Below are 13,034 nucleotides of genomic sequence, written 5' to 3'. Positions count from 1 at the left end.
GCTCACGTTACTCATTGATGACATCCCCTCAAAACCTATGTTGCTTCGATCCATCGTCCCCTAGCGCAGAATCCACTATTCAGTATAAACAATAGCTAGGATTCCATGGCACTGCAGCACCTCAGAACCAGGAAGGTGAGAGAGGTCTACCATTTTCCTCTGCCTTCCTACGACTTGTGGCTCAGCTTCATAAAGTGAAAGCTGGCAGTGAGTCCCATGGTAAAAAGACACTGTTGACAAGTCTCCTACTTAGAGGCCTAGTATTTTTGTCTTTAAATAACAGTTTCATCAGCCCTCAAGTCCTGATTGGCTAGCTTTCCTAGTTCCAGTGACTTGCACAGCCGACAAGCAAGACAGAACTTACTGAACATCATCTTCTCTAGAACCAACCTTGGGATTTCCCGTCATACATCTTGCTAAGCACTCTGTTCGCTCTCCTGTCTGGTTAGAAGTTGATAACATTGTTAGAGGGTGCCCAGGAATGCCCCAAATTCAGAGGAGAACCTGAGACCTAAAACTATAATAGGGCAACATCTTACCAGTAGTGGTCATCTCCAGACACATTAACCCAGCTCTTCCTCAAAGCAGTGGGTGCCAGATGTACTAACTTATTTAATATTCGCAAATGTTGAGATTCACAAAGTACAAGCGCTTGTGACCACCAAATAGGGTTTTCAAATTTACAAATCTAATTTTAGAAGTTAGTAAATGTTTTACAGAGTCCCAAAATAGGATTGAGAATGGATACAGATATGGTATTTGGAAGGGGCAGGTTTAGGTGTGTTAGAAATGGTGTTTCTGGTTGGTTACGGTATGCATCTAAGCCAGACAGATCCCACCACTCTAGTCATGGCAATTAAGATACAAACCAAATATAACCTGTGCTCACTCCCTGGTAGCTTGGCACAGAGCAGTCAGGCTTATCCCTAGGTGCAATGATAAAGTGTTTGTGCAACTAACTCACACCAGTGACACAATAAATACACCACAAAAGAGACCCCACACAGAAATATATTAAATATGTTTTTATGAGATATATATATGTTTTAGTCCTAAGATATATATACTTATATCTCTCTCTCTTAGGACCAAAACAACATAAAGCAGTAGGCATATAAACCAGTAACTACAAGGTGGTACTTGTTAGTCTGAGTAACACAATATTCACCCGGGACATACAACATATCATCAGTGGTTATTTAGAGCATGAAATGTAATCCTCTAGGTAACATACATGAAGCACGATAACGCCACTTGTCACCATAAATATATGAAGAAGGATAACTGTGCACATTACACAAATACTGCAACAGTACTCATTATCTTGGGTAATGCAAGGTAAGAACAAAATACACCACGGAACCAGTAACTACTCCAGGCATGGAATGCAGCAGGTTAGGTAAAAGCACGTGCCAAGATTTATAACCACCAAAACATAAGACACAGCACACTCACACTCATATTAGGCTGATTATGAGACATTTGGTGAATTTTGCTCAGGCTAGTGCACTCAAGGACAAAGTGTTGGGCATAGGAGCACATGTGCTTCTGTTTAGGCTCTATGTGGTAATTCTTGAACATGGACAATGATTCCCCAGCCAGACCTCCAAAGTCTGGGAGCGTGGGGAAGCTGAGTCCCACAGAATCCTTGCAAAGGTGAAGGTCAGTGCCATAAATATGGCTACCCAGCACCAGCCATAGGGGCCTCACCAGCCCTGACACAGAGCAAACAATGCCCCTGTCATTGGGCACAGAATGGCTCCACTGCTCCCTGCTGTATCTTCCGTGGTGGTGGGTCCGACTTCGGGGACACCATAGGCTGAAGGCAGTTCCCTCCGTGCTGCACTGAGGGAGGGGATGGCTGCTGAAGCATCAGCAGGCCCCGGTAGCGGGGCCAGCATCGTCAACCTCCGGAGCTTCTGGAGAGAGTCCACACAGCACTGACTCCAGGGGTGGAGGTGGGCTGACGAGCCTTGCGTTACTGACCCACCCTTGGTTGCTAGGCAACACATCATCCAAGAGGTGTGATGAGACACTGCTGCGGCTCTCCCTCACAGTGATGTTCGTTCATTAGCCTTCACGGCCTGGGTAATAAGCAGCACAGGTGTAGCAGGTTTTGGAGGATGAAGGCACGGAGCGCTCACCCTGTGGTAGTCTTGATAAAACAAATGAAAGTGGAGGGATCACCACAAGCTAGGGGTAAAACGGCAAGAGCCAGGGGTGGTCAGTCACAGCTCCTTAACTAGCACACTGCTGCCAGACTTGCAGATATCGGAGTCCCATGGCAGGGGCGCTTGAGGGGCAATCACCAGTCCCAGGAGACACTTGGGGCACAACACAGGGCAGCAGGTCAGCTCATCCAGGCAAAGTAGACAGCAGTGACGGCGGTTTCACCTGGCAGCACAGCAGTGCCTAGGCAGAACTGAGTCAGGGAGCAGCTAGGAGAAGGGCAACAAACAGAAAAGCAATCCAGGGAGTCCATTAGGCCATCCAGCAGTAGCAGGCAGGCAGCACGGCAACAGCAGAACAGCAGTCCAGATGAGTCCTTTATGCAGCACAGCAGTCCTTCTGACAGAGGTTCAGTCCCAGTTCCAAAAGTGCTCTAAAAATATGGGGGCAGCGCCCCTGTACTTATAATCCGAAATGTCTTTGTTCAAGGGGTGACTTCAAAGGAACCCTTTCAAGTGTAACACAACCCCTTTCAACCTAGCCCTTTGAGTAAGGGCAGGACACAGCCTATTGACATATAAGGTGTGAACAACCTCTCCCTCTCACAGCAGAAGGAAGACTGCAGATGGGTGCAGATGCCTCTCCTGTCACACCCATCCCCTCCTGTGTTGTGGCTGTTTGGAAAGTATGCACAAAGTGCAGCTGTTACTCTGCCCTAGAAATGGATTGGAGTCAGGCTGCAAAACACCAGAGTTATAGGCACAAATTCATGCCCACTTTCTAAAAGAGTAATTAATAAAATATCACTGTAAAATCCAACAACATCAGAAAGCAGGATTTTCCACTACCATTTCAAACACGCCAAACATGCCAAAGTTACTCCTTTCAGATCAGAAATTACCTCTGAAAACATATGCGGGAATTCCCAATGCTACCCTATGAGAGGAGCAGCCCCCACAGTAGTGAAAAGCAAAATAGGTTGTTCGTCTCTACTAGTACATGCAAAAGTAAATTTCCTACCTTTTACATACACAGCACCCTGCCCATAGGGCTACATAAGGCCTACCTTAGGGATGACGTAGGTATACTAAAAAGGGAGTTTAGGCCTTAGCAAGTAGTCTGAAATGCCAAACCAATGTGGCAGTAAACTGTGCACGCAGGCCATGTAGTGGCAGGCCTGAGACAGGTTTGCAAGGCTAGTTTTGTGGGTGTCGCAATCTGTGCTGCAGGCTCACTAGCAGCATTTAATTTACAGGCCCTAGTTATATGGTACACCACTTTACAAGGGTCTTACCAGTAAATAAAATATGGCAAATAAGTGTAAGTCAATCATATTGTGTTTTAGGGGAGACAGCAGATGCACTTTAGCACTGATTAGCAGGATAAAGTACCCCGAGTCCTAAAGCCAACAAAAAGAGGGTCAGAAAAATAGGAGGAGAAATACAAAAAGTTTGGGGATAACCCTACAGAATGGGCCAATTTCAAGTGTCCCTTCCAAATACCTATCAGTGTGCAGGAAGCAAACAAGCATGTCTGCTTTGCAGGATAGCACTGGCACCTTTCACAGCAGACCACTGAACCAGTCTGCTGTACTACCTGAAACAGATAGATCCTAAGATGGAGTTGTGAGTGGCTACCACCTCAAGTTGGCATAGAGTGCTTGGAGCTGGGCATACCATTTCTGTTGCTGCTATCCACAACAAAATAGAAATCAAGGAGCAATACTCAAATGGCCCAATCACTAGAACCAGGTAGCTTTCCCACTTCTCCCACTACATTTGTCATCACATACTACTCTCATATTGCACTTAGGAACCTAGAAGCCAATATACTGTCAGTTGCTTGTTTGCATCCTGTATGAAATCAGCCTTTTCTGTGTGGTCACCTCATATTTTTGCCTCTTGCTGAAGCATGCATTTTGGCTGGCTTTAGAACTCTGTGCATGTCACCCCTGCTAACCAGTAGTAAGTGCTTGTGCTCCCTCTTTAAACATGGTTGAATTGGCATACTCCTACTTGGCATATTTAACTGGCCTGTAAGTCCCAAGTATATGATACACTCTGTACCCAGGGCCTGGAAGTTAAATGTCACAAGTGGGAAGCATCATCTATTGTGCCATCCTCTACAGCAGCAGTGCAAAAACAGCTTCAGTCCTATCACTGTAAACTGACTGCAGAAGTGTAAAATCTGCAATTCAACTTGTCAAAATACACAATTTTAACAGCCAAAGCTTAAATTTTAAATATTGAAGAGTAACCCCCTTGTGAGCCTTGTAGACCAAAAGTCAGAGTGCATAGTATTTAAAAGTAGGACATGTAGAAAGTTAATGTTAACATGGCCTTACCTTGATAAGCGCCCAAAAGCTATTTCCACTGTTTCAAGCCTAGCTGTCCTATGTAGAAAACCAGAGTACAGAAAAAAACTAATACTGTAACTCGGGAATGGGACCAGTTATGAAAAAAATAAAGAAACTATTTTTAACAGTCATCAAAAAAATCAATGGTGAAGTTGGAATTTTAAAGAAATATTAAGGAAAACCAAATTTTAGAAAGTTATCTTTTTCCTACCTGGCATTCCTAGAACCTAATTTGCATTGGCTCTAGCTTCTCTCATCCAGTAATCAGTCTTAAATAGGTGTGAAATTCCTAGTAGAAGCAAACAATAGGCTGCCCTGAATGAGCAGAGCTGACTCATCTGAATAAGCAGGGTGAATGGCTGTGGGCATCTTTTTTGACAGTACACTATCAAATTCTTCTTCCCAGGTCTGCCGGTTTCTCATATAACACTTGGGGCGCACTTGAAAGGGGAGAGAAAAGGATACCAAGACAATTCTTGTGGATCCACTATCTGGCTGCTGAAAGACTCTGCTTTATGTCCTAACAGATGCCTGTCTCTGGGTTTAAACATAATCCTTGGGGCAAACTTGGAAGGGGAGGCAAGAAGATGACAAAATAATTCTTGTGAATTCACTTTCTGGTTTCTGAAGGAGACTGCTTTTTCCTTACCAGACAACTGTCTCTGTGTTCATTATGGGTACAGGATGCTGCCTCCAATTTGGATTTTAGTGTTAGATATGGGAGAACGCTAAGATTACTATAGTACATTTTCAACACACACCCAAGCCCTCAGAGCCCAAGTTTAGTCTAGCTGAAGACTTTTACCATCTTGAAAATGCCCAAAGGGTAAAGCTGGCCCTAAGAACTTTTATCCCACTGGTTAGGGCGTACCCAGGCATAAATGTGGCTCCTCCAGGTACCCACTTCTCAACACTTTCTGGACCTGTGGAAGATCAGAAGGCTGGATATGTTGTCTGTGACCTGAGAGGAGTACTGATGGACTGGTCCTGCTACCTCTGATACCAAGGACAAAATGCGGACTTCAAGGGTCATAAAGCTGACCTCATGTTCAAGCTAGAGAGATACAACAAGCTACAAGAGACCTTTTCCTAGAAGTACCCAGCTCCACGTTCACCAGTGGCAAATGGACCTGGAATAGACCCAGTTCTTTGCCTCTTCTTGATATCCTGTGCATATCTAAGTGCCTCCCCTGAGGCCTGGGGGCTCTAGAAGTAAACTCCTGTGCTGAAGTGGAACTTAAAAGACTAAATCAGAAGGTAAAATCTTTGACAAGGAGGAATTTGGTTGTTGTTGTCAACCTACACTCCATAGATGTAAATTGAACCTAGGTCCTTGTCTACTCCGACCACTGACTATCATTGGCGTTTGTGCTTTTTGGCACTATTTCTACTTAAAACGTTAAAAAAACATATCTCTTGCATCTTCTTGAATCAAGTGTCCACATAAAGAGGTTTGGATATTTTTAAAAGTGAAATGTTTCAGATGTTTCTTTTAGACCTTAGAGTAAATTTATTGTGCAATAATTTGAGTGACCATTTATTCTTGCTTAGCAGTATCAGTATGTACCTACAATAGAAAATCACATATCAAGGAGATAGGGTAAGGACAATGTAGTGCAGTGGTTTTTAAACTTTTTAATGCCGTACCCCCAGTGAAAAAATAAAAATTATCGGGACACCCCTCAGAATTTTTCACAATTATTCTATTAAGAAGGCAATATTTAAACATATCTAGACTTATTTAAACATTGCAGTTATGTTACCTTTTTTAAACTGTAAGAATTGTTTTTCTGCTTACAACAAAGCACATTTATTTGCATATTACTTCTTTTGGCCAGAACCTAGCGCCCCCCTGGATCATCTGAGGCCCCCTCAAGGGGGCCCGCCCCCCAGTTTGAAGACCCCTCTTATAGCAGAATCAGAACAAACATCTCACAGAAAGACCATTGCAATATCTGTGTGGAAACAGATCAAGCAGGCTTAGTGCAATAATGATCTGATCCGAGACACTGACTGTCTCTTGGCAGCAGCTCCATAAACTCATGAAACAATTTCACATGAATGGTCATATTAACCTGTTGTATCCATCACTGTTAAGGTGGTGGTCAAGATTCCCTAAGCTCTCAATACAACTTAATTGATCTGCTTGGTTTTCTTGTTTGGGGTGCAGAAACCCATGAACAGTCCGGAACAACAGTGAAGATTCAACAAGATGTATGTGCCTACTAATAAGAAGAACAATTAATTTCCAAGTTAGTGCTCAAACCTATTGTCAAGTGTCAGAATGACTTTCCTTTTCCGAGGTCATTGACGGGAATGGGCTTGAACTGTTCCTCCACTTTACACCTTCAGCAACTGCTACTTCAGATAACTAGGGCCTTTGAGTCTGTGCTCACATTTTCATTTTTTGGTTTAAAAGTATTTGTGACTAAAGCACATTCAGCATAAGCACTACTGATGCTATTTTCTGCATCAGTGATTAACTTTGGTTTGGATGAAGCATTTATTGAGCGTAAGTGACTGGCGTTGCTTCGTAGTCCTGCTGAAACCTGTGGACATTAGCCAATATGGTTGGAACGTCGATTGCGACCACAATTCACTGAATCTTTACAAAGATGTCATGAGAAAACAGGGAATTAGTTGGGCACATAGATGCAGAGAGGGGTGAACTAAAACCCACCTCTCCCTTTGCTCTTTTCTACTTCTGCTCACTATATAACTTGAAGTCAAGCTATTCTGGATGTGGGGGAAACGGGCATTCTGTGAACTGGGGATGTGGGCAGTTTGGAACACGCTGTACAAATATATAGGGTAGGGATTATTTGTAGAACTTATTTTGGCAGGCAGAATGTTTCTTTAGAGCAGAGCGAGGTCACAGGCAAGTCAGTCAAATCAGAGATTGATGTATGGAGGCTCAGAATGTATCCCATGTAGTCGGAGGAAGTTGAAACCCTTATCCTGGGATGTAGGTGGGCTTGGCAACAAGAGCAGAAGCAAGTAGTGGTATAGATGCTGTCAAAATAAAAGCCTAGCATCATTATTCTACAGGAAACCCCCCCTGTGGGTAATACATGTACAGACAGGGGAAGATTTGTACAAACTGCACTTTCAGGATTCACTAAAGGACCCAGAGATGTTTCTCTGGTAAAATAAATAAAATGTACAGGAATAAATAAGATTCCAAATGCATTTGTCTCCATTCGTATAAAAGATCAGTCAAGTTGGAATTGTTCCTCAACCAGCGCCAAAACAACTCAAGACCCAGGGGCCTGCAATTTAGATATTATGTCAGAAACTCTGATCAGAGAATTATTCACGTTTAAGAATTTACTTTGAGGGATGTTTCTTTCCAAAATAAATGTACACGCCTGAAAAAGTGCTTAATACAAACGTGCTTACAAAAAAGTTTGAAAACGTGCGTAACATGCTGCATATTTTCCCTGCTGAACATCATATGACAGGGTCTGTTGTGGTTTTGGTAGCTTAGAAGCATCTGGCAAAGGTGGAAGTATAAATGAGTTTAATGCAGGCACTTCAGATTTACCTATTATCAACTTTTCACAATGAGCCTCTTTATTTTTTTTAGTTCCCTTTGGGTTAGCGCAATAAATTACGAGTATGAACTAAGCATGTCACACTTGGACCCAGCGCTGTATTTTCCTTCCACTATTTTCAGATCCCTGGGGTGGGCAAAGGAAATCCTGGTCACAGCCAAACAAGTCATGCATTTGGCTCTGAAATACATTTTCCTTTTGCTCCAGAGCCAACATTTCAACAGTAAGAATTCACAAACGGTATAACAGTTATAGTTTTCTATTGGACTCCGTAACAAGACGTTATAAAAGTGTGTCTGGGCACCCGGAGCTTCAAGCTAGGTTCTACTTTCTTGGTATATTTGTCCAAGGAACAGAATCGATTTTAGTGCATACGTTTTGAGTTAAGTGGCATTATTTTAAGGAAGAGCAAAGGATCCCTTACAGCTTGGACTGCGTTGCAGTTTTGAGCATACTTGCCCACAATTCGTGCTCAAAGGCAGGTCCATGACAGGGCCAAAATGACATGAGAACCCGCCCCAAGGCAAAACTGAGGACAGAATAGAAGAACGTATAATTGTACATTAGCCTCCTCAAGGTAAAGCTGAAGGCAAATGTTACAAATCACGAAGGAAGCGCCTTGATAGTAGAATAAGCTTTATTCACTCAAGGTCTCCTCAATGCACCACCTAGCCTGAGCGCCTCTTCCCTGGTAACTCCTGACAAGAGACAGCTGCCAACATTCTAAATGCGCTTCGGAACAATCCAGTAGCCAGGTAAAGAAGGGGGGAAAAAGGGTATAAGGAGGCAACAGGGGAAGGAACCATTATGTACAGTAGTATACAACCGAAGGAACCTTCATATTATCGTACAAGGTGAAAACTTAAATATCTAATTATACAAATAGGTTCTTGATAAGATATGTATGAGACAAGACCGCTTGTGAAAAGGAACAATTTACAACACATCTTCCCCCTTTACCTTAATGGAGACTAAAGTCCCTGTGCCAAACGGGGGATGATCTTTTCTTCAACGGTCTGGCAATTAATGTCTGCGAATCAGACTGCAAACTGGTAGCGCTCCGTTGTGGAGCATGAGTGCACTTCGACAACCTCTCCATGTTCCATACTCTACCATCTTCCAATGTGGCAACATTCCTACGAACCTTGGTTATCCTCAATTGCCTAGAGTATTTGCTACCCTCCTTTTGGCGTCCCTCTGGTAATCTGATTGTGAACCACTGCCCCGCTTTAAAAATCCCCTCCTTTGCTCCAAGTTTCCAACTGTACCTCTCAACGTACTTTTCTTGGTACCTTTGAACACTGTCTCTTGAGTTTTCCCTCACAACCCAACTAGGATTGCGTTTTGTACTGGGAATCCTTCCTTTAAGGGACAGGAAGGGGAAGATAGCCGTAATGGTATTAGGTGCTGTGAGGGACGCCCATAACCTCTCCTTTAATGCCCCCTCAAGGGGGATACTAGAAAGTGCAGCTAATTGAAGGCATTCCTTTATCATTTGATTTGTTCTTTCCACAAGGCCATTGGCTCTAGGACAATAAAGAGCTGTCCTAAGATGTGAGATGGACCAATCCTCCAGGAAGTTCTTTATGGCATCTGATGTGTATTGCACACCATTATCAGTAATTACTACTCTAGGTATTCCTTCTGTCATGAAGGAATCTGACAGAAATGAAATCAATTCCTGGGTGGTAGCACGGTTCACTGTTTTTGTGACGATCCAGTGTGAATGGTAATCTATGAGAACAAACATGTATTTTCCAGACCATGTGGACGTGTTCAACAGACCCATAATATCCAGTCCAAGTTTGTCCCAGGGCTTGAGTGGTACTTCCCCTGGGGTAATAGGTGTTTTATGGATATGTTTGGATTTTTCACTCATCGCGCACTGGGTGCATTCTTTTACTTTTGTCCCCACCATGTGATCCATGTTGGGAAACCAGTAAGTTGCTCTAAGTTTGGATTTGGTAATGCTTCTAACTAGGTGTCCTTTGTGGGCCAAATCAACCAGTCTGTCCCAAACTTTTCTGGGGGTACTATTCTGTCACCTCTCATAATAAGGTTCTCTATGATGCTCAAATCCATACGAACATTCCAGTAACATTTGAGTTGTTCTTGTAGATACTTCTGAAAGAGGGGCCAACCTCAAACAATTTTCTCCTTATGAGAATGATGAACCGGATCTGAACTGGTTTGCTTATCCCAGTCATCTTTCAAAAAACTTGGGATGTTGACCTAACACACGGGTACTTGAGTAGAAGGATCACGCTCACCTTCCTCTTCACTAGGTAATCTTGAGAGGCAATCTGCTACTAGGTTTTTGTTGCCAGGTACAAATTTGATTCTAAAGTTGAACCCTTCCAAACCCAGCAACCACTTGGATATACGAGGTGTAGCACTGTGCATATTCTTTGAAGAGAAAAGAAAGGGTAGGGGTTTGTGATCAGTTCTCAAATGGAAAAGGCATGTCCTAGAGAAAAAACTTGAAGTGTAATATTGCCCAGTAGCATGCTAGAACCTCACGTTCTATGGTGGAGTAATTATATTCCGCCTCTTGAGTGCCCTAGAAGCAAATGCTATAATTCTTTCCTTTCCCTCCACAACTTGTGACAAAGTTGCTCCCAGTCCCTTACTGCTGGCATCGGTAGTTAGTATAGTTTTTCTCCTGCTATCAAAATCCCCCAGATTGGGTGCATCAGCAATGGCAGATTTGATCATTTCAAAGGATCTTTGACAATTGGAATCCCAAATGAATTTCTTGTCCTTTTGTAGTAAGGCTCTCATTGGTTTTGTAGTGTCGGAGAAGTTATTTACGAATTTAGACATAAATTCTGCTAAGCCTAAAAATGACTTCAATTCATCTTTGGTGATAGGAGCAGGTGCTCAACGTACTGCTTCCACTAGGTCAAATGTGGGTTTAACACCATCTTTAGAGATGGTGTGCCCAAAGTTTACTGCACCAACACCGATTTGGCACCTGTCCCTTTTCAAGGTTAATCCTGTCTCGTCTAGTATCTTAAAGACTTTCCTTAGTGTCTGGTTATGAGATGCTTCATCGTTGCCATAAACCAAGATGTCGTCTTGGAACACCATCACGTGCTCTGTACCACCCAGTAGGTTTTGCATCACTCTTTGGAACGCTGCTGCCACCAAGGCTAGACCAAAAGACATCCTGCAGAACTAAAATGCCCCAAATGGAGGTATAAAGGATGTAAGGGCTCTGGAATCTGGATGCAACTCAATTTGATGGTATGCTGAAGACAGGTCAATTACACTAAAACAGCTTGCATCACCAATAATACTTATCATTTTGTTTATTTTTGAGAGGGGGGAAACGGTCCACCCAGATGTTGGCGTTTAGATCCCTTAAGTCAATGCACAGTCTAATGCATTTCCTTCCTTGTTTGCTAGTTACGACTATGGAAGCCAACCACAGGGAATTCTCAATTGGCTCTATAACTCCTTGATCAACCAATCTGTTTAACTCATTTAACTGATCTTGCAATAAGCACGGAATGGTGCGGGCCTTGTGCACTACAGGTACTGCTTTATCAATCAATTTAATTTGGTGTTGAAAATTCTTTAAAAGCCCAGACTCTCCTTGAATAAGGTAGGGAAATCCCTACAAATCTGCCCCCCTGTGAAGGACCTTTCTACAGTAGGGACTTGTTCAGTGTTGTTAGGGTCTAATTTTAGCCCCATTTCTTTTGGGTGCCTCCATCCTAATAAATTCGATCCCTTTTCCACAATGTATACCTTGCCTACAGTGTAGGGGTCTGTAAACGTGAGACGTGCTTTATTCATACCTATCAGGGGAATGGGACCCATATTATATCAACCTGGCTGTATATCTGCCTCATGTAGGACATAACCCTTGTCCCTGAATTCCTTGTCAAACACATTGAGATCAATGAAAGTGTACAGAGAACACGAATTAGCAAAAGTTGTGATTTTAATGCCATCTAAAGATATTTCACATGTGGATATATTGGATCTCCTCCCTCTCTACTTACTTGGAACACAAATTTACTATAATTATCAGTTCTGTTATCAATAGCTTCAAAATGTTGTTTTCATTTTTTGAATTTTTGCACACACAAGCGTGGTGCCCTTTTTTATGGCATCTCCTACATTCGCCATGCCGGGCTGGACAAGTAGGGTTGTTGGCATGGTGATTACTATTACCACATCGATAACATCGTGACCTTGATCCCTCTTTATCCTCAGGGATATTTTTCTTGTTGCGCATTTCATGTATCTTGTGTACTTCATTATTACAAGTAGTAGGAAGCACTTGCAAATTTACATCCCTAATCATGTTTATATTGTCTGAATCTGAAGTGACTTTCATTTCTTTAATATACCCTGCTGTATGGTGTACACTCTTCGCTATGTCTATTGCCTCTTTTAAATCAGGGTTATGAGCTAACAATTTCTCTTGAGTATGTGAATTGTTACTACAGCGCACCAACTGATCTGTTATTAAAGAGCCTTATACGGATCCAAAGTCACAAGTGTTTGCCAACCTTCTTAAGCTAGCTATGTACGAAGTTACTTTTCAGATTTTCCTTGTATTCTACAGAAAAATGTATGTCTTTCTAAAACTACATTCACCTTTTGTCCAAAATGCCTCCCCAACTTGCGTAGGGTCTTTTGATACTCATCTTGCATATCCTCTCCTGCTCCTCTCTCTTCTACCTCCACTTCCAAATCCGTTGAACTCTCATAGACTTTTTTACCATGTATACCTAGGTTGGGTAACAGTTTGTGTTGCTTCCTTCCTCCTCCAATGGGGAATAAATATAACTCAAAAATGTTTGCCCATTTTTTCCAAGATAGAGAAGGGTCTCCCACGTCATTAAGGAAAGGTGGAGACTGTAGCATGCTAGCAGCAGCCATATTTATAAAGCACTGATGAGGAACAAAGTAGTTAACTCTAAGCAGAAAGCAAAAATTGT

General features: G+C 42.6%; 1 protein-coding gene across 5 annotated transcripts in view; it reads right to left on the bottom strand.

Annotated features, from left to right (window-relative positions):
* The window catches only part of BRIP1 (BRCA1 interacting DNA helicase 1), a 967,251-nt gene that overhangs the window by 126,739 nt on the left and 827,478 nt on the right, over window positions 1-13,034 (bottom strand). The gene's annotated exons all lie outside the window — the stretch shown is intronic.

This window comes from Pleurodeles waltl, chromosome 3_1, assembly GCF_031143425.1.
Source record: "Pleurodeles waltl isolate 20211129_DDA chromosome 3_1, aPleWal1.hap1.20221129, whole genome shotgun sequence".
NCBI lineage: Eukaryota > Metazoa > Chordata > Amphibia > Caudata > Salamandridae > Pleurodeles > Pleurodeles waltl.
Note: the sequence above shows the minus strand (reverse complement) of the source record. Positions and strands in the feature narration are given on the sequence as shown.